The sequence below is a fragment of the Equus caballus genome, chromosome 6, assembly GCF_041296265.1.
Source record: "Equus caballus isolate H_3958 breed thoroughbred chromosome 6, TB-T2T, whole genome shotgun sequence".
Lineage (NCBI taxonomy): Eukaryota > Metazoa > Chordata > Mammalia > Perissodactyla > Equidae > Equus > Equus caballus.
Genome location: NC_091689.1, coordinates 44,008,611 through 44,030,578, shown reverse-complemented (window position 1 = coordinate 44,030,578; position 21,968 = coordinate 44,008,611). Strand labels below are relative to the sequence as shown.

Below are 21,968 nucleotides of genomic sequence, written 5' to 3'. Positions count from 1 at the left end.
TGGCATGCTCTTCCCAGCCCACTGCCTCACTTAGCTCTACTCATCCCTGAGCTCTTGTGAACTCTTCCAAAAGGCCTCTCCTGGTTTTCTGGCCACCTGCCTCCCCCTCAATCTAGTCGTGCTGCGCCATATTTCCCTTTCTCTCACGGCACTCAGCACAGTGTGGAAGCACATGTTTACCTGAGTGACAGTTTGCTGTCTGATTCTCCTACCAGACCAGGAACCGCAGGGCAGCAGGGACTGGGCCTGGTTTTCTCGCTACTGTGTGCCAGTCCCATGCCCGACCAGCAGCGGGGGCCCCATCAACACCTGACAACCGTGTGAAGAGGTGCTCAGAGGAGGGCGAGCGCGGGGCAGGCCAGCGGCCTTAGGGAGGCTTCGCGGCCTTCCAGTGTACGGTTCCCCCATGCCACCCTCTGGACACCCTTCCCCGTGTGATCTCTAGCTCCTCAGCTATAAAACAAGGAGTTTGGACTAGCTGGTCCTGCAAGGCTCCTTCCAGCCCTGAAATTCCTGCCCTACGAAATGGGGTTTCTTGGCTCTTGGAACATGGGCAGGACTGGATAGGCAGAGGGCAGGAGGAAGAGCGTCCTGCTTGGGGATGGCTAGGCAAAGCCAGAGGGCAGAGGAGTGCCCATGTCATCTGGGGAGGACATGTCCGCATGCACAGCTGAAATGAAAGTTCACAGAAACCGAACTTGAAAGGGAGGGGGGGCTGGAGCAGAGATGACCCTGGATGCTAGTTAAAAATCTGCACAGGTGCTTCCCCACCCCTACTCCTCTCATCAGCTCCATCCGCCACACCTTACTTGGCCTACGCTCCCACCAACATCAACCCACGTCAAGGTCTTCCTCAGCTGCCACCTTTGCATGAGCTGTTCCCTCTGCCTGGAGCGCCCTTTCCCCACACACACTCTGACGGCTAACTTCCACTGTCCAAGCGGCATTGGTATTGCTCTCGCCTCTTCTGTGAAGTCTGGGGAGGCAGGCTCTGGGGCCTCTGCTGGGAGCACAGTACACCCTGAGTCCATCCCACCATGGGGTTGTCTGTTCACTGGGGGCCTCCCCAGCCCCAGAGTGTGAGCTCCTGGAGGACATGCCCTGTGCCCATCAGCTTTTTCCTCCAGCCCTCAGCACAGTGCCCAGCACAGAGAGCTGGTAAATCACCAGAACGCAGGAGTGAAGCAGGAAGGCCCTTGTGGGGGTCTTGAGCAAGGGTGATAGCCGCTGTTTAGAAAAACAACCCTTGGCTCAGAACAGGGAGGCTTGAAGCAAAGAGCAAGAACTGCTACTCCCAAAGAACAGCAGTCTCCTCTTTGAGCAGGTTTACAGGCTGGGAGGGAGCAGCAGAGGCTGAGCCCCGGAAGCACCGGCTCGTGGCCCACCCCGTGAGTTGCCCACCCTGGGCTCTCAGGCCCTTTTTTCCAGGAAAGTCCCAAACCAGCCCCAGCTTTCATCCCAAGCCCAATCAGCATCACTGTCAGATCCCCAAAAGGGCCTGGTGTGCGAGGCACTGTGCTGGACAGACGGATGTACCCGTTCCCACAGGCACACACACACTGAGCCATTCACTCCTGGGAGACAGAGAAGAAAGAAAGTAGTTGTGATTAGTACTTATCAAAGAGGGCAGGTGGCTTCAGGGAGGATGCGATAAGGCCAGACCGCCAGCATAGGCAAGTGTGATGAAGCCAGAGGTTTACTGCCATGCACCAGTGGAAATTTACTGACCCAGCAAATCCAATATTCCTAAACCACTCCATGGAGGGCACTGACTTGCCGGCTGGGACAGCGCTTTCTGACCCACCCTCCAGCCTGCCTGCAAAGCCGGCCCATGCCGCTGGGACCCTTTAGCTGATTCAGAAGCTGCTGCCTGCTGCCTCTGCTCTTCTCGCTCTCCCTCCACTGAGCCTAGACCCACTGCAGGGAAGAGCAGCATGCGCATAGCACTTGGGGATGCTCCAAAGAAGATGCAGAAGGAACACTGCCCTGGATCCCACCTGCTCTGAAGCCATCAGGGGAAGGGAGCCTGCACATCTTCCACCTTAGCAAAAGAGAATGAGAGGTGCATGGGTGAGTGGGTGGGGGAACACGCACTGGGCATCCTTAGTGGGTAGAATTTGGCTGTCTTAAGGACCCACAAGTCTCATAGTGTGTGAAGTCACTTGTGGTCTCTGAACCTTCACTCGCCACTCTGCAAAGGGAGGTGGCAGGAACTGGCCATTGTCCCATTCAGCCTCTCTTCCCTCCGCCCACCTCAGGCTGACCCACTTCCATACAGCTAAGTCATTCAAGGTGCCTCCAGCTGAGGGGGCCTCAGAGAAGCATGGGATCTATCCCAAACCTGGAGGCATCTTTCTCATCTCAAAGTACTTGAAGTGAAAATGGTCACAAACCACACCCTTTAGTCTGCTACTCAGGCTACCAAAACTCTCACAGTCCTGGAAAGTTCTTTACAAAGTCTCTCTTAGGTTGCTCTGGCAGAGACTCATTCCTGTTGTAACCCAGTCATACGGGATGTGTACCCAACCACGTTTCACTCACCCAAACTTGCTCAACACAGGCCCAGATGCAGACAGCACACAGACACACACAACCCTGAAAGCAGGGGCATGTGCACTCCCTGTTGTGGCCTCCCACCTGTCACAGGCTCCTTACTAGGGTCCCTGCCTCCAGTCCCCTTCCTAATTCACCCTGCCACATGCTGCCACCATTAATGTCCCAAGACGGAGCTCTAGAGGTACCACACTTCCCCTCTCACCAGCTCAAAAATCTTCCCTGGCTCCCTAGAGATTTAACACAAATACTCAAGCTTGGCGTTCAAGACCTTCTGCCTCATCCTTTGTTGGCCTTATTTCCCACAAGACCCTGACCTGTGCTCCAAGCTCCCAACAATCGGAGCTCCTGGCTGCTCTCTGGACACGCCCCCACTTCCCTGCCTCCATACTCTAGCTCATGCACTGTGCTCCACCCACAAGGGCTCCTCCACCCCTCTCTGTCTTTAGCAGATGGTTCAAGGCTTGTCTCGAATGCTACATCCTCCGTGAAGGATCCCCTGATGCTGAGGATCCCCCAAACTATGAGGCCCTCTTCTTGCTCCTAACCTCTCTTTGGGGCACTGTCTTCACTCTGCCCTGTGTCATAGTTGTTTGCATAAATGTCATCCTGCAGGACTACAGGAAGCTCCAGGGGATGAACTCACCCATGTTCCTCTTGGAGCAACCAGCCTAGCTTGATACGTGCTGGGCACTTAAGAACTCTGAAGGGAAATTAACCAAGTCCCTTGTGCAATGCACACAGCCCCCAAGCCTCAGCCCCACCTATGGGATATGTACTCACCTCAACCCATGTACTGGACACCCCCCAACACTGCCCTCAGTCTATCTGGCAGGCGCTCACCTTGCTAGATCACCACCATTTGTCCTCCCCTCTGAAGGCCCTCACTGGGGTCACCCACCAGATTCGGCCATCTCCTGAACCACTGGGGAGCTCAGATGTCCAGCCTGGAGCTCAGAGAATGTAGCTGGGCTCCGTGAGGCCCGATATCTGGGTAGCTGTGTGTCACTCATCCCCCAAGCTCCGGCCCCAAGAGGCGCTTCCATATCCCATCGGGCCGGATGCCAGGGCACACCTGCTCCTCCCCTCCCCCACACTGCTGCCAGAGGAAATGCCAGGCCACAGCCCTGGCCGGAGGGACACAACAGGGACAGGGACTGAGCACTGGCACTGCCCCTCTCTCCCTTCACCCTGCAGGCCTGAGCCCCACCAGCACCTCGCGTATCCCACATCCTTCCATGAATGCACACTCTACCCTGCCACACTGTCTGCCGCCGAAAGCAACGGCACAAAGCAGACACATCCAAACTGCAGGGCATCAGGCAGAATGAAGCCCTGGGGCCCCGGTCCCAGCTCTGACACTTCCTCTCTGTGTGACCTGGACCAGAGACTTACAGCGCTCTGAGCACAGTACACGTTTTCTGAATGAACAAATGAGTGAGTGAGCACACTTCCACTCCCTCATCTGCAAAATGGGGTTAGGTGTGATTGTGAGGGCGATGAGACATGGTGGGAAACTGCTTAGCGAATGGACAACACTACACTTCAGAACCTCCCACCCACACATACACCACCACCACCGTCCATCCCATTTCGCATGAGCCCGATACAAAGACAAAGGAGATGGATACTGACTACCCGTCCTGTGGACTTCCTGAGCACCCACTACATGCCCACCCTGGGCTCGCACTGTTGATGTTGCTGAGGAGCATTAGCCCTTAGGAGCCAATGGTCCATCTGGGCGAAGAGCAGCCAAATGAGAGGGCGGCAGCAGACAGGAGTGCATGAGCCGTGCCAGACTGGGCAGCACAAACTGAGTGCTCAGAGGACTTGCCCAGGGAGGCCTGGCCTATCTGGGAAGGCTCCTTGGAGAGGGTGAGATGCATGCTCGGCTGTCATCCTGACTGAAGGAAGGCAGGGGAGAGGGCTCCCAGATGCCAAACACCGCAAGCAGGCTTGTCTGCTGTGACTCAGCTTGTTAGAGGCTTCTGTACTTAATGAGCGCACGTGACCCTCGCATGCTCCTGCGTGATGCGTGAGCAGGGAAGGCATCCCAGGTTACAGACGAGGAAATTACAGACCAAAGAGAAGAGAGGACTACTCTAAGCCAGTTAGTGGCAGAGCTGGGTGTGGAACCCATGTCTCCTGACATCCAAACCAGAGATCTTTCCTTACGCCAAGTGGTTGCACCTGGGCCCAGGGCTGGACCCTGCCTGTATATACAAAGCTGACCCCAATGAGGCAAGCACACAGCCATCCTACATGCACAGAGGGAGGCAAAGGAAAGGAAAGGAGGTGAGAGAGCGCTCGCGCATTAGGATTACCCAGGCAGGAATAAGAGAAGTCCCACATCACAGCACCATGGACAAGCCCTGTCGATCCTGGGGGACACACCAACATCTCCCAGCACCACCCTGCATCACACCCCTCAGCCGACACGTGCCCCCATGCTCTTCATGACTTCATACAGCATGAGCACAGGTGCTTTGCCAAATGAAAGCAAGCAGAGGCCCTGCCCTCTGAAACCAGGCCCAGGTACAGTGGAGGTAAGAAAGGAGCAGCGGGCTGGTAAATGTTTAGCAATCGGCTCTCCAGGGGGAAAAGCTATGATTCATAGTGCTTGCCAATTTCTATGGTGTAAATACTCCCACCATGGCCAATTTCAAGCTACCAATGGCTTAACAACCAGCTGGCAAATTTTCTCATGATCTACTAGTCGGCTCCTGAGAGCCAGTATAAGTAGACTCCAGCAAACAACGGAAACAGCTCAGCTCCCTTCCCTTCAGAAGACACTCCAAGGCAAGAAGAAACCCAGCACCGTCCTGCCCCTCCTCCCCAGGAGAAAAAGTCTCATGGCTGGAGTGTAGGAACAGGACTGGAGGCTGGACACGCCACAGAAAAGGGATAGCAGCCTGCTCTCCTGGGGTCCCCTACCTATGGCCTAATAACCAGAGAAAGACAACAGAAATTAGGTCCTATACTACAGCGACCCTATAACGTAAGTCAGACCAGGTTACTGCTCTGCTCCAAACCCTCCAGTGGCTTCCCATCTCTTCAGAGAAAAAAACAGTTCTCATAGGTATTTTCACCATTTATACACACGCACCCGACCCATTCATTCTCTCCACTCTGGCCATACTACCTTCTTGCTGTTGTTTCTTACAGTAGAGCCTTTACACCGGCTCTTCCCTCTAATGGAACATTCTTCCCCTAGATCTCTAAATCCCCTAGATTGCCAACTTCTCGTCTCCTTTATACCTTCACTCAAACACCACCTTTTCAATGCGACCTTCCCTGACCACCCTATTCAAAACTACCTCCCCCAGCACACTCCCTCTCTCTTACCCTATTCAACTTTTCCATAGCACTTATCCCCAACATACAAGATAATTTCCTTTTCTATTAAATGATTCTTTATGATCTCTCGCCCCTACCAGATCTAAGCTTCATGAAGGTAGGGATTTGGGTCTGTTCATTCATTGCTGTACTTCCGAGGCCAAGAAGAGAGCTTTACATGTGGTAGATACTCAGTAAATACTTGTTGACTGGATGAATGCCTGGAGGAGGTCTCTGCCAAATCCTCTAGGCGCCATCTTGGCTTCCCAAGAGGCAGCAGCTGGGGAGTGAGGGTGCCTAACGGTTAGTGCACACCAGCTGGGATGCAGGATGCCTGTGTTCCCACCCTGGTCCTGCCACCTGTGACCTGGCACAGCCACACCCTCCACTTCATGCCTGCACCTCATTTTCTCTCTCCATTTGGACTGGAACAGGACCCTACATGGCTAACCCTGGGCAGAACCAAGGGCCAGGACTAAGGCCAAACAGGACACCCAGCCTGAAGGCCTCTGATGTCTGCCGTGGGAGGCTCTGAGGTCAGATTCGAGACATTCCCTTAAAAGGTCTTAGGAAAGACAAGCTCTTTGCTTCCCCCGCACCTGAGCCCCCAACCACACCACCTCCTGTCCCCCAGCCCAGAGCCTAGAAGAAACTGCCAAAGAATGCTCTCCACCCCAGTGGTTAGAGCCAGTGGAGCCCCAACTCCAGGCAGCTGCCCCATCACGCCTCCGGCGGGCTCCCCACATGCAAAGCGGCTAGCTCATACTGCTATTTTAAGCTCTGCGGGCCCAGCTGTAGCACGTAGCCACAGCGGGCTGGCGGCCCGGTCAGAGGTGGGAGAAGCTAACTCACTAAGGAGTGCTGACCCGGGGAGAACGAAAGGGAGAGTTGGTCATCCTCCGAAACTCCAGCCCTTCTCTTGAGGGACCAGACACTCCCAGTCCACACCCACCAATCCACCAGCCATGGGGAAAGTGAGTCAAGAACTGCACTGGGCACGCCCAGATTCCATTTCTCAATGTGACCCCCTGAGTTTCCACATCAAAATGACTCCTAGCCCCACCCTGCCAACCCCTAGAAATTCCAACAAAGCTACAGCTAGCACAGCACCCATCTTCCAGGACCTGACGATGTAAGACAGACAACAGAAATGGAGGCTGAAGAAAGGAGTTAACCCTCTATTAACTGAGAATGGCTTATCAACTAAATCCCTCTCCACTCCTCTCTCCCCATCCAGTCTCTCCTCAGTGACTCGGCACAGTGCCAGGCACACAGCCAGGTTCAACAACACTCGTTGACTGAATGATTGTTTCTACATGTATTCTAAAACCACAGATGATTAAAGTGGTCAGGGGACGACCGCGTCTTGATTACTTATCAGTATGAACATTACTACGTACTTTTCTGCTGACCTCACTGAGCACCAAAACTGAGAACAAAGACCATCGAATCAAGGAACCAATAGAGTTTAGTAACAAAATAGGGATGTCCCAAGCTGTGGCCCTTCCAGGGAGGGCTGCCACTACCCAACTCCAGAGGGACAGTTACACTGTGTTCTCTGGGAAGTATGGCCCCTGAAGTTATACAACATGGAGGCACAGCTCCAACCTGCCCTCCTCCATAGGACATCCAGCAAGCAGGAGCTGGCTTGAGAAGGGTCAACTCTGGGTGCAAGCTCTTCCTACCCCGAGGCTCACGCTGCAGGACATCAGCGAAACCACCCAGGGCGGGACAGGTCACACACACCTGGGGCTCCCAGCAGCACCCTATGGCTCTGATTGCTCAGTTTAAGCAACAGCAGCACCAGGAAAAGGGGAAAGGAGATCCAGAAGGTGCTGTCATCAGGGAGCTCTGGGACCGCTCTCCTTGCTACCCGTCTATCTCAAGGCTGAACCTGCCACCCACATCTTAAAGAAATACACTCACCACCTGGATTGGGGGCAAGGGGCAAATCCTTTGAACGTCCTTGTTGGAGAAAGATCCCAGAAGCTATGGGTCTTCAGGGATCATTTGGTCCGCTTCTCTCCTCCCTCCCCATTCCCCTTGCCTGGCTTCAATCAATCCAGACAGACTCTCCTGAACATTTCTAGTATAAGTGTAACAGCAATGACAACGGCCTGCACTTACAGAACAACGCAGACCGTTCAAAGGGATTTCACATAAGTGACCCTCACAAAAGTCCTCGACAGTAATTGCCGCAGACATCACTGTATGGAAAGTGAAGGGACTTGCACCAAGGCCAGTCCTCGACTGGGCCAGAACCAGGACCTCGGACCCCTAGTCCAGGGCTCTTTCCAAATGCTGACTTCCCTCTGTGTGATTCCCAGGCCACTGACTTCCAAATCCTTGGGTATTTGGTACCAAACGCAAATTCCTGGGCCTTCCAATTTCTGGAGGCAGGACCATGATAACTTCCTCTGTTAATAAACTCTCCAAGGGATTCTCTAATGTGCTACAGTTGAGGAGCCCCTGCTGAGAAGGGTGCTGACTGGATCTAACTGGCTCCCTTTCACTACCCAAGCAGCAACTAAAGTCCTACCACCTCTAGCAAATCTTCCAGGACTAGAGGCTTCAGGGGCACAAGATCCCTACTGTTCCTTCTGGGTCACCTCCTGAAGATACATCTGCACATACTCACCAAAATGACCCTGAGACATCTGTCAGTAATCTGAAGTCACACCAGCTGGGGGACAATCCTGGCCAAAATCTCCCCTCTCGAGCAGGGACATATCTGCCAAAATCACTCTGTCAGCCCGAGCCCATACTCACAGATGTGCCAAATGTAAGAGGGGGAGCCAGGCAGGAGAAAGAGAATGATAGGCTCGGGCTGCTTTCCTCTCCCCCTGCATGTATCATCAACCACACAGACTTCCGCCCTTGACTGGGCACTCTCAGAGATGCCCCCCCACAACGCCGATGAGGGAGATAGCTACCCAGTGCTCCCTGCATCAGCCCGCCAGACAGCTTCCCACCCGTTCTCAATCATCTGCCCTGACCCTGCCTTCACCATTCTGTCTTGTGCTCAGCTCCTGTCTGGCTGTTCCAGGCTCAGGGAGGGCTGCACAGCCTGGCTCAGTCTACACCAGCCTGCCCCACTTCTGGGTTTCAAGTAGAATCCCCTCCCCTGGCATGGAGGCTCCTCGGGCTGATGGCCCAGTTACAGACCCCCCCCTCCTCACAGCCCCCAACACACACCTTCCCTCTCGCCCTGCCCCGCACCACCCCTATCACGTGGTCTCACAGACTCAGCCTGGGCAGCCTGAGTGGGCAAGTCTTGTCTTTGCAAATAGACTGTCGGGTGCAAGAGAGCGGAGCATAAGTTGGACTCCTGCTGTGTCCTCTGGGCATCCACCACTTCCCAGTCCTGTGCCAGTGACTCAGTGAGCCTTGATGAATGAATGAGCCAAGTCTGAAAATCTAGCCCAGCCCGCTTCTGGTGGTATCTAGAGCAAACACAAAAAAGGAAAGGAGAGGAAGTAAATCACGGGGAGAGAGAGACAAGAGGAAGAGAGCAGAGCTCACTCCCATCAGGCCAGAACAAGGCAATCAGCTCAGAGGGCCACAGCCCAGGGAGTCTGGTGGCGTGCACCCACAGCTCCCTACCTGCAACCCGTCAGTAATCCAAACCAGCAAATTTGCTGTTTCCTCATTCCATCAGCAGAGCATCTCCCAGGCAGAAAGCCTGTCTGGTCGGGGGCGAATTAATTGAGTAACTAACCTCCTTCATCACTGCCTCCGGCCCACCTTTCAGAAAGGGAGGGTCACACTCCAGGGAGGACTGACAAGGGGCAGGGGAGAGACCGCTTGTCCCGCAGGTCCTGCAGCCTTCTCCACCAGCCCCAAGTAGCCAGCAATTCTAGCCTATCCCACATCACACACAGCCCCCGAAGACTTCAAAGCCCCCTCACGCCCCTCCAAGACACACAGACCTCTGAGGCACACAGGCACACCTGCACACTGACTGTGGTACCTCCTCTCAATCAGCTTGGACGCTGGCTGTGGCTCCAGTTTTGAGCTCAGGCACCCCCGGGACATTGCAGGCAGTTAGATGCAGCAAAAGGAACAGGGAGGAGCAGGTGAAAGGAATCTGCCCAAAAGACTAACGCCAATCACAGAAGGTCCGGCTGCTGGAAAGGGCTGAGAGGGAGGGAGGGTCAGTAGGAAGGGCACATGGGACGGGGGTCAGAAGACCCAGGTTTGAGCCCTGATTCTGTCTCTTAGGGAATGTGCAACTTTGGGCAAGCCACCTAACCTCTTGAGTTGCAGCTTCCCCATCTGCAAAAGGGGCATAAAGCCTCCCTACCTCCAGGGCTGTCCTGGGATGCAATGAGCCCAGTAAGAGTTGCTCGCTTATGTCCACTCTCCTCCCCTCTGCAGAAATCCCGAGGAAGATACTGCACAGGCAGCTTGAACACTGCGCGGGCCAGGCAGCTCGCCAGGCACCCTCGTCACTATTTCACAGCTCTAACTACCATAAAGCTGTCCCTTACTCTGAGCCCCCACCTCCCTGCCTCTACTTTCTACCTAAGAGACGTGGGGCGGGGTGGGGGGAGACATGGGTCACGAAATCAGTCATATCAGTGTCAAATCCCAGATCTGCCCCTTGACAAGTTACTTAACTGCTCTACAATAAATGCCTAACAATGCACAGAGTCGATGATCTACACACAGTGCCTGATTCAGTGCCTGGCACACACACACTTCATAAATAGTAGATAGTACTTCCTTTAATTATCATCCTCATCATTATTCTGGCTAATAAAACTAGTGCTTCCCTCTGGAGCAGTAAAGCAGAGGCCTAATTCCTCTCCCAGGAACCAGCTTTCCACATGTAAGAAGACAGCATCTCGTGCCCTGGGCGTTTTCTTCCCTAAGCACAACATCCCCACTTCTTTCTGCTCTTACTCACCCAGCAACCTAGAGATCCTTTGCCACGCCACCAAGTCTCCTCCTTGCCTTTCCTGGTCTGCCGATGCCCTCCCTAAAATGCAGCCCTGGACTCCGACTTCTGAACAGTGCCCTACCACCTGCACCCACCTCGGCACCTGGTGCACAGTAGGCACACAGAAACATTTGGTGACGGGGGATTCAATGAATGAACTCAACATTCTGCTGCATGGAATCTGAAAACTGAAAACAGCAACAAGCAGGGATGGCTCTTGATCCAGACACTCGATTTCCATCAAGACAGCCCGACAGTGACCCCCTCACACTGCATCCGACCATGCTCGCGCACGTGGAGCCTGCGCAGCCAGGGCCTTCGGGCACGTCAGCCAGAGCCCCCTCGCTATTGCTGCGGTTTTCTAAATCTAAGTGTAGGACTTTGGTAAAAGGGGCAACTGCCAACACTTGCCCATTGCCTGCCATCTTGCGAGTTTTGCTCCGTTATTACAGCACATTTGTGATTGAAAGTCCCGATTCTATCATCCAATGGATTGGTAAATTATTTCTCTCAACTTTCAGAAGATCACAGAATATTTGCACTAGAATGGATGTTAGAGATTATCAAATTCAATGCCTTCCATATCCAAATGAGGAAACTGAGCCCAGAGTAATGAAGTAACTTGCCCAAGAACAGCAGGAATTTTTGGCAAAACCGAGATTTAGGCCCTGGACCCTTCCTCTCAGCCGGATTGCTAATAGTAATACTACAAAATTTCTGCTGAGAACTTGCCTTGTGCCAGGATTTTAATATCTATTTCCTCCAGTCTTCATAACAATCCTGCAGGATAAACACTGCTTTCCCCATTTGACCAATGAGAAAGCTTAGGTAGCGCGTCCTGGACCGCAGACCAGGAACACACAGCCGAGCCTGCTCTGTCTGACTCCGGAACCCCGGCCCGCAGCCGCTGCGCCTCGGAACAGCTCCGACCGGATGTCCAATGGTCTGAATCTAAATGCGTCATCCTCCCTGCCCTGTTGCTACCTGTTCCTCCGTGGTGTTTGCTCCACTGTTAACAGCATCACCACCACCTCAGTCACTTAAACTAGAAACCTGGAGCCATCCGCAGACTCCTGCTTCCCTCCCTCTTAACCCCTCCCCCTCCAGCCATCCCTGGCAGAGCTCCTCAGCCTCTCTCCTCCCAAACTCACCAGAAACTATCACGAAAACCTCAGGCCCAGGGTCTCCTTCCCAGCCCCTCTCCACTTCCTCCACACCTTCGATATTTGCGCTCACAATCATCTGTCCAAAATAAATTGGTCTTATGTCACCCCAACTTAAACACTTTGTTCATTCTATTCCAAATTTCTTTGAAGAGCACACTGGTTCCTTCCCCACAGCTGGCAGGCCCTTCCACTCGAGCTCCTGCGCATCCTGCAAGACCCTACTCAAACCTCATCTCCCCCTCGTCTGGTCCCTGCCCTCCTGACTTCCCTAGGCGGATTAAGCCTTTGCAAGTGCTTCTGCTGCCACTCTTCTCACGGCATGTCCTCTAGAAGGCTGTCACTCCCTTTCCAGGTGAGCTGCTTGAGGGCAGGAAGGTGGCATTTCTGAATCCTCAGCTCCAATTCATGAATTTGCTAATTTATTCAATTTGCTAATTTACTTAACCTTGAAAATACTCAGTGAAAGTTGTTGAGTAAATTAGCAAAAGCATAAATCAGGGTCCTGCTTATAATTTTATTATAAAAAATAATCTTCTGTGGGCCAGCCCAGTGGTGTAGTGGTTAAGTTTCCGCATTCCGCTTCAGCGGCCCAGGGTTTGCCAGTTTGGATCCTGGGCATGGACCTACACATTGCTCATCAAGCCATGCTATGGCAGCATCCCACACATAAAATAGAGGAAGATGAGCACAGATGTTAGCTCAGGGCTAATCTTCCTCAAAAAGAAAAATAATCTTCTGTTAACTAAAAACCTGTCTTGAATTAAGATAAAATTTATTTAGAAAGATGATGTTAAAATTCTGACCGATAGGGTCCTTGTTAAAAGATGCACGAAATCCAAGCTTTCTGGTTGAAAGGAACTGACTTTGAAGATATCAGTGTCAACAAAGGAGGAAAAAAATCCAATTTCAAGAAATAAAGAATCTGAGCTATATAGATGTGTGACTATGACCCAAATGAATTCATTTGCTAATTGTTTCCATTTGCTTTAATCTGTAGCAACTCCCAGATTAGTGCTTTTCAAACTGCAGGTCATTACTCATTAGTGGGTTATGAAATCAGTTTAGTGGGTCAGGAAGAGTATTTTAAAAAATTAAAACAAAACAGAAAATACCTGAATGTATCTCACACAGCAATTTCACGAAACATTTTTTCAGGTGTAGCACGCACACACACAGGCGCACACACGTGCATGTACTTTGTCACACAGTTGGAGAAACATGGCCCTGGGTCTTTAATGGTGACATGGATAGCCCACAAGAGTCTCAGAGCCAGGGTTGACTGCCCGTGAGAATATGGACTTTCTAGGCATGGAATTCAGAGCCAGCGACCGTCTGCAGGGGGCCACACCTGGTCAGGAAGGTTTACCCAGCTGCAGGAAATACACTTGGATTCACACGCCAAGATGGAAATATGCTCAAAGGATGCCAAAAAGTTACATGTATCATGAGAAGAGACAGAGCAAGTCTTGTCATTGTGAAAATTTGTCCTTGAGTCATTTGATCCAGCAACATCATCTGCTGGGCAGAACTCTGGCTGGGAACATGGACTCAAGGTGCTTCCCTGCAAAATGGGGAGACTAGTGCCCAGCTCACAGTGAAGCAAAACCTCAAATGGACAATATGTAATATAGACTCCTCATTCATTTATTCTTGATTGCTGAAATAAATCAAAGTTGGTTTAAAAAATGCATGAAGTGAGCTCAGCACAGAAGTATACCCTCCTAGCCCATTAAACTAGAGAAAACCAGTTCTGAATTGAGCCAATATTTTATCTGTTACAAATTCTACTCAGCTGTGTGCCTCCTGTGTCTAAAGCAGGCACCGCCTCCCACCGGTTCTCCACAACAGAAGGAAAACATCGGGCCCTCATGCATTTAAAGGCTCTGTGCAGGCAGGACAATGGCCTTGTGTCCTGTTTCATTTAGGGCAGAATGAGAGAAATGGGTTTAAAATGCAACGGGAGACCTACAGCAGTGAGCTGTTAAAGACAGGAGCAGGTGACCGAAGCAGGTGCTAGCTACCACCCTGGGCCGGTTGAACCCCACCCCACCTGGAGTCCGAGCTGGGCCGAGTGTTGGGGTGTGTAACGCACCCGGCATGGAAGCAGCACTGTCCCTTCCTTCCTAGATGACTTTGGGAGGTGCCTTCCTGTCTGCGGCATCCCTGGTTCCAGGATGAGGCGGGATGGTGACTGTGGGGTTGCCACCAACAATCGGCCCTCCCCCGGGGCCCCACAGCCTATTTCCAGCCCCTGATAGTTCCTGTCTAATGCCAACATCAACTGAGGAATTCAGGGCATCCTGGCCCAGCATTGTTCAAATCACACATTCCTCTTCATAAAAAGCTACGGAATAACTCTCATTCCTCCACCCTGCCTGGAAAACCACATCAGAGGACAAGCCACCAGACCCCTGCGTGTGATGGGGACAAAGGAGGATGGGCGGCAGGAGCCACAGCGTGTCTCCACCACTGTCCATCAGACCCCGCAGCAGATACAAAGACCTGCCCAGAAAGCTTGGCTGCCCCTTCCCACGGGCTTAACCCACCTCAAACCAGGGCAGCCAGAGCAGCTGTGGGTGGCCAGAGCCCCACCTGTCCCCTCAGCCTGGACGCGCAGCTTTTGAAGTGTCTCCCTGACTTCTTGTAGAAGCTGCAACTAAACTCTCAGGGAAGGGAAGAGAGACGACCTTTACTGAGAGCCCAAGTGTCCCCAGTGGGGCAAGCCCTTGGGTCAGAACCCTCTTGGTCTCTTGGGTCACCAGCCACGCTGAGGGCAGAAACGCAAATGGAGAAAACGTACACACAACAAATATTACGCTGTGCACTGCGGGGAGAGGAAGGGAAAAGGGTCCAGGAAGAAGAGGGAAAAGGAAAAAAGATAAGAAAGATGGAGGGAAAGAGTGTGCAGTGGGGAGAGGCTGACACTGCGCCCTAGCCTACAGCATGGAATGAAAATGCCACCAGCCTGTGTCCACAGCACTGTGCCACCTGCTGAAAGAAGTCAAGCAAAATGCGGGACTGCCTTTCGGCCCACGAGCAGACCAGTCAGCAGGCAAGACCCCCTTCCCGTGGCAGAGCTCACAGACCCCACGTGCCCAGGGCACCAGCCCATCTGTCCTTCTCACGGACCCATCTCCGACCATGGACGTAGCTCTGTGTGAAGAACTGTACCCTGTTTCTTAGTTGTAAAAAACTTGGGGACACTAGAAGTCATGGAAATATAAATTAAAAGGGCCAGGCTATCACTATTTACCTATCAGGCTAGTAAAATATATATCTATTTGAGCGAGGCTGCCCAACACTGGAAAGAGTGTAGTGCCTCCCCTCGGAGTCGCCCCCAGTGCCAACATCCCGACCGCCCCCCGCGTCCCTCGCTGACTCCTCCTCCTCTCCAGCGCTCAGTTCTTGGACAAGTAGGGGAAGGGGGCTGGGACGGGGGTAGGATGTAAAGATGGGATAGCTGATGCAGGTTTTCCTTGGGATTTTCTCTAACACCAACCTGATACCTTCTCCCCTGTGACTAAGTCCCGGAATGGAGCCCAAGTCACCAGATGAAAAGGAAGGACGTCTTAGTGGCGGTAAAGCTATTCAATGATTTAGTCTTCTTTTAACTTACTTTTCAATTCTTTCTTTTTTTTTTTTTAAAGATTTTATTTTTTTCCTTTTTCTCCCCAAAGCCCCCCCGTACATAGTTGTATATTCTTAGTTGTGGGTCCTTCTGGTTGTGGCATGTGGGACGCTGCCTCAGTGTGGCTTGATGAGCGGTCCCATGTCCGTGCCCAGGATTCGAACCGACAAAACACTGGGCCGCCTGCAGTGGAGCATGTGAACTTAACCACTCAGCCACGGGGCCAGCCCAACTTCTCAATTCTGATAGGACTAAGAGACAAAATTGTAATCAATCAACAGACACTGAGCATCCTCTAATACCATGGGAGGCTAACAGGAGGGAGCAGGTGTACTGTGTGGACACCACCACCAACTGGATATGCAAAACTCAGGTAATAGCGATGAGATGCCTGTTCTGTGCCAGCTGCTTGGCAAGCTTCCTGGAGCCTTCGCACATTCTGTTCCCTTTACGGAATGCACTCCCCTCTCTCAGCCACTCTCAGTTTTCTCTGTGAAGCCTCTTCTTTCCCCACCCCAGGAATATCCCCGGTATTAAGACTCTCGCTCTGCACACTGCTCTGTGAGTCTTGAGGCTGAATCCCAGAACCTAGCACAGTACCTGGCTCACAACAGGTGATGATGAACAGATGAACGAGCCAAAGAAAAGACGCATGCCAGGCAGAGAGTGCCCACAGAGCTGAGGGCAGACAGCCCCTGACCCTGGGCTCCCAGGCCCTCCGAGGGCTCGGAGGGGAAGCGAGTATTCCAGGGAGGCGAGAAGAGCAGGGAATAGGGCTGAGTAGGGCCCCGAGAGCCAGCACGGCTCTGTTTAATATGCAGCGTGCAGATTCCCAGAAATCAATGCTCATTTTTAAAACACTGCTGCCCAGAGCCACCCTCCCTGCCTGACTCCAGGGCTGGTGTTAGGTGTCCTTCTATTTATAAAGCAACTCTCACTGCAGTGGTGCAGTGCTGGGCCCACACCCTGGCATGGAGCTGGGGCGGCGTGGGACAGGAGGAGAAACTGAGGCCTAGAAACAAGACACCCGAAACGCCAGGCAGGTTTCCATGCCAGAGAGAGACTCTCTTCTCTACCCCGGGCCCCTCACTCGAGGGCTCCTGACTGGCTGGAAGGTGCTGCTCTCCCTCTGGGCTCCCCTGACCACCACCAGAGAGGCTGGGCCTTTCAGGGAGAGGCTGCTAAGTGCTAAGGCCGTGAGCCCAGAGGCCCAGGAAGCACAAGGAGGCCCCTCCCTGAGGCCATGTCTCCAACCTTCTGGCAGTGGCCACAGTTCCCTACCTCACACCACCTCCCGGCAGACACACCCCAGCTCGGGGGGCTGCCACAGCTCAGCAGGCCCCCTGCCCGGGTGCCGACCCCCTGCTTCCTTCTCTGTCTCTCCATCTCCTCATCCACCCCCGGGAGCCTGGACACCCCGATGCCTTTGTGGTCAAGGCCCAGGAAGACGGATTCCTCTCATGCCACCCTCTTGGGCTTCTCCCTCCCAATTCCAGTTTCAGGCTGAGGACCATCCTTCCCCTGGGTCTCACCGTCGGTGAGATGCTGCCCCGGCTCCAGCACATCACATACCACACCTTCACTGAGCAGGGCTCACACCCACAGAACACACGAGAAGCAGAGGCTCGTGCCCAACATTTCACACCACATGGGGAAAAGCTGGTGAGGAAAGCCTTATGAGGGCTCCTGGCCGCCCCCTCAGAAGATAAGGAAGGAAAGACGAGAGACGGGGCCGGGAAGGCTCAAGACCCACCAAGTCAGGAGGCTCCAAGGCCCTGGCCACATCGCCACCAGCACAGCCGAACTGTACTGTGTATCCAGGGAAGGCCGCACAGGACTCGGCTGGGCCCGTAACCAGACACCCTGAGGAAGGCCCTGTCCCCAGGCACAGCGGGGCACACATGCTCGTGAAAATGGACACACAGACATCACTCCTTTTTCTAACACAGAGTCACAGGCTGCTGGAACTAGAAGGTGACCTAGAAATCATCCAGGTGCAAACCCTCTTTACAACTAAAGAAAAAATGAGGCTCCAGAGGGAAGAATTAACTTATCCGGGGTCACCTAGCAAGGCAGTAACAGAACCAATACAAAAACTCAAGTTTCTTGGGGCCGGCCAGGTGGCACAGCAGTGTAAGTTCGCACGTTCTGCTTCGGTAGCCAGGGGTTCGCCAGTTCAGATCCCGGGTGCAGACCTACACATCGCTTGTCAAGCCATGCTGTGGTAGGCGTCCTATATATGAAGTAGAGAAGATGGGCAAGGATGTTAGCTCAGGGCCAGGCTTCATTAGCAAAAAGAGGAGGATTGGTGGTAGATGTTAGCTCAGGGCTGATCTTCCTCAAAAATCCTCAGCTTTCTTGACTCTGTGATCAATGTCTTTTCCACTACACTCATTCATTCAACAAACATTTATTAGGCAGAGAAGCCAGGCACTGTACTTGGCAAATGGGGTTGATTGAAGACAGAGTTGGTGCCTGTTTTCAAGATGCTTAAAATTTAAGAATAAAGAGACAGAGGGAGAAATACATCAAATAAAAATTTAAAAACAAAACAAACTCTAAATAGCACCAGAATATGACAAGTGATACAACACCTGTCAGGGCACAGATAAGGAGGTGACCATGTCCGCAGAGGGGCCCCTGCGCTGGGCCCACGAGGTGAGTAGGAGTTGGCCTGCCTAGCAGAGAGAGGAGAAAGGGCCTCCCCACACCGGGGGAGCAAACTGCACCGGCGACACAGAGACTGGAAGTACGGGGCACAGTCAAGTCGAGACAAGGACAGCAGGGTGGCCGGTGTGTGCAGCTTGTGAGAGCGCTGGAGGCAGGGCCACAGCCCCATGCCAGGGGCCAAGAGGGCCACACCGAGTCTGGGCCTTCTCCCGGGACAGCAGGGAACCATGGAAGTTAACCTACGTGGGCACGGGGATCACCCTGCACACAGAGGGCACAGGGAGCCATGGCAGTGGGCGTGGCCACTCTGTAGATCAGCGGACAGTTTGGAGGAGCTAGTCAGGAAGCTACTGTTAACGTTCAGGTAACACACCTTGAGCATCTGAACTGGGAAAGTGGGCTCAAGAGACAGGGAGAAGGTGGAGATGACAGAACCCAGATGTGGGATCAAGAGAAAAAACAGAGAATGACTCCTAAGTTTCTGAAGGGGAGGACCAGGATGGGTGGTCACAGCGTCCACCGAGACCATCCTCTTCATTTAATAGACTCGCTGGCTTTGTGCGGTTAGCTACCTTCCGTGCCCACACGCCTTGGACAGCTCTGTATTCCCCACGGGCTCAATCAATACCTGCAGGCTGATGCTGATTACAAAGCAAGCAGGATTCCAAAGCTGAAGGCAGCCTTACGAAGTGACAGTGCTGATGGATCGAGTACAGGAGCGGGTCCTATGAACCGACCCAGCTCACCACCCAACCCATCACCCATCTCACTGGGGTCCCTAAGCAGGAGTGGGCCCAGCAGCACTGCCAACAGGGGCCAGGGGAAGGTACGTGGAAACACTCAAGACTAGAGCCCCTCCCACGATGCTGATTCTGTGCACCAGGGGGGGACTCAGTAAGCTGCTTTTAAATTCCCAGGGACACTCAAATGCTCACTCCAGACTAATTATTAAATCCTCTCATTTTAGAGATAAACAGGCCTGCAAAGCTAAGCAAAGATCCATAGCTTTGAAGGGAGAATGGCTACAGAGGAGAGACCAGAGCCAGTCCATGCTGGCTCCCAGGGCTACCTGCAGAGCTGGGCAGGAAGGCAGAGTGCACCTGCATCCAAGGACCAGTCTGCATCCCTCCTTCCACATGGTGACCGAGAGCAGGCTGGGGCTGGGGGGCAGTGATAGATGGATCCTGCTGTGCCAGCTGCTGCCAGAGGGCCAGGGAGGAAGAGGAGAAATGAAAAGCCTGGGAGATATTTTCTCTGTGATTTGTGCTGCTCGAGATGCCCTGTAGCAATATTTATCCTGCAGCTCTGTCCCACTTTCGTTTATTATCCAGCTTAGCCTGAGTTATCACAACCAGGACGGGACCCATAAACTAGCTACCTGACACCATCAGGACCATGCAGCGTATTTTAAAATCTCAAGGAGCAGCTTCTACTCTCCACAGAAATTTAAAGAAGTAGGTGCGCTCCTCATCGTCTGGGGATGGTGGCCATTCTTGAAGCACACACAAGAACTTATCACTTAGCTGCCTTACTCCCAGAGATGCACCCTGGAGCTTGCACATCTATACCCTTCCATACCCACCTACAAGTGCAGACCACTAGCTGGTAACTGCCCCTCGTGCAGGCCTGTGAGACACAACTTCCAGAGAGGCCCACATCAGTTCTAGGGTTGAATTTTAATCATCTGTTGACAGCAATTCATTAAAACATTTGCCAGTAATGAGTGAATAATGATTTATTGAGCAAGTTCTATTACTTATTAGGTCTGCACTGGGCAAAGGGGGTTAGACACGTAAGATCAAGTCCTCAATGATTATCTTATCCACCAGATCTATCCACGGCACACATGGGGCTGGATAACTAACAATACATGAAGGACAGGAGTCTAGTGGGGGCGGGGAGGGGAGAGCAGGGCCGTCAGGTGTTCAGGGCCAAGGGATGCTCAGGGTTGAGGCTGGCATCAAAGAAAACTTGGCAACAAGGTGGACAGTAATTCCTAGACTGATGGCAAACCGTTTCTAAAGATCACAGATCAGTTACGTGATCTAGTTACCGGGTTTATGGAAGCGCACAAAACCAGAAGAAAAAAAAGACAAAAAAAAAATCCCTGCCCTCATACGGCTTACATTCTGATTTAAGGACATGGGGGCAAAAATAAAGACAACTAAGAAAGAAGTCCAAAATATATGTGTGCTGTGCTACGTAGAAAATGAAGAGGAATAAAGGAGACCAGGAATATGTGGGGGTGGGGGAAGGGCAGCTGTTTTAAACAGAACCATCAGGGAAGGCCTCCGTGGCGCATCTGGGCACGGGCAGCGACAGGCAGACAAGTCGGGAAGCTGCCATAACAATCCAAGCAAGAGACGACAGATGTGGCCAAGATCAGGGCAACAGCAGTGGAAGCAGCAAGAGGAAGATGGATCCTGGTTGTTCTGTGAAGGAAACGGGGTAGGGGAGACCAAAAGCGTGCTTTTCCATACGTTCAGATGCCTATTAGTCATCCAAGCAGAGATGTGAACCTATGATTTTGTCAGTCAAAGAACTTTAGAAACACCAGAGACTTCAGAGAGAAGGACCCACAGTCCTCACCCAGCAGGGAGTGACGCGACGGGGCCTGAGCCTTCCCTGGTAGCTCTCCAGCAGGGGCCACTGCCATGCTGGTCCTTCTGCTCTGCTCAGGGGTCCACATCATCACCCCCAACGCTCCTGCTTGGCTCAGCTGGGGAAGCCTGATCTATGCATCCATCTCCTTCACTAGGTGAGGTGCTCTGAGGCCAGGGGGAGCCAGGTGACTTGCCCAAGGCCACCCCCACTCCCTGATTAGAGCCAGGCTCAGGGGTCTCTTCACACTACACAGATCCACACATTAGGTTTGTTTCCAGGAATATAATTTTGATGACAGGGAGGGAAAGATCTCTACTTCTAGAAGTTTTTTCATAAAAGTTGCTTTTGAATTCTGAGTTTTTTCCCAAGAACATACATTACATGCAAAATTCATGCTATATATCTGAATGCAAACTGGACACAGATAGGTATGTGTGACACAAGAATATAGGTTACAGGTATGAAACTGGAGTAACTGCAAAGTCTGTCTCCACAGAATGGAAGGAAAATACTGAGCCCTGCCATGGACCAATGTGGATGTGTCAAAAGGCTCTAGAACATTTCTGGCAAACACCATAAATGAGATGGATGGGAGAGATATTCAGATTTAAGTGACATTTATTGAGCACCTTCTACTTCCAGGCTGTTCTTTCGCTTCACTCAATTCTCACAGCAACCCTGTGAGACAGGTGTTATGATTCTCAGATGAAGGAATTGGAAATTACAGAGGAAAAGGGACTTGTTCAAGGTCACAGCAGCTAGGAAATGACAGAGAAGGGATTCAGGACATGTGCCTCCCAGGACATTCTGACTCCTAAATCAGAACTCTCCCATTGCCGTGCTGCCTCCCCAAAACAAGGCACAGAGGGGCCCCACCATCAGGCTCAAGGGGATGGCCTGGTCTCACTCAGGACACTATGCGTACCTCAGGCTGCCACATCCTTCACCACCAGCCTTTTCCAGGACTGGCACCGTCCACGGCCATTGCTTCTGGATGACAGGGAGTCACCTGCCCACCACGATGCCTGACACAGTCTTCCCTCCTTCAAATATTGCTCAAAACTGCCTC

General features: G+C 52.6%; 1 protein-coding gene across 10 annotated transcripts in view; it reads right to left on the bottom strand.

Moving 5' to 3' along the window:
- The window catches only part of TSPAN9 (tetraspanin 9), a 193,510-nt gene that overhangs the window by 92,226 nt on the left and 79,316 nt on the right, over positions 1 to 21,968 (bottom strand). The window contains exon 3 of one of the 10 annotated variants that reach the window (XM_070270873.1): positions 9,131 to 9,332. The exons of the other annotated variants lie outside the window; for them this stretch is intronic. The gene's annotated coding sequence lies outside the window, so the exon portion shown is untranslated. The remainder of the gene's footprint in view (positions 1 to 9,130; positions 9,333 to 21,968) is intronic. 10 annotated transcript variants of the gene reach the window in all.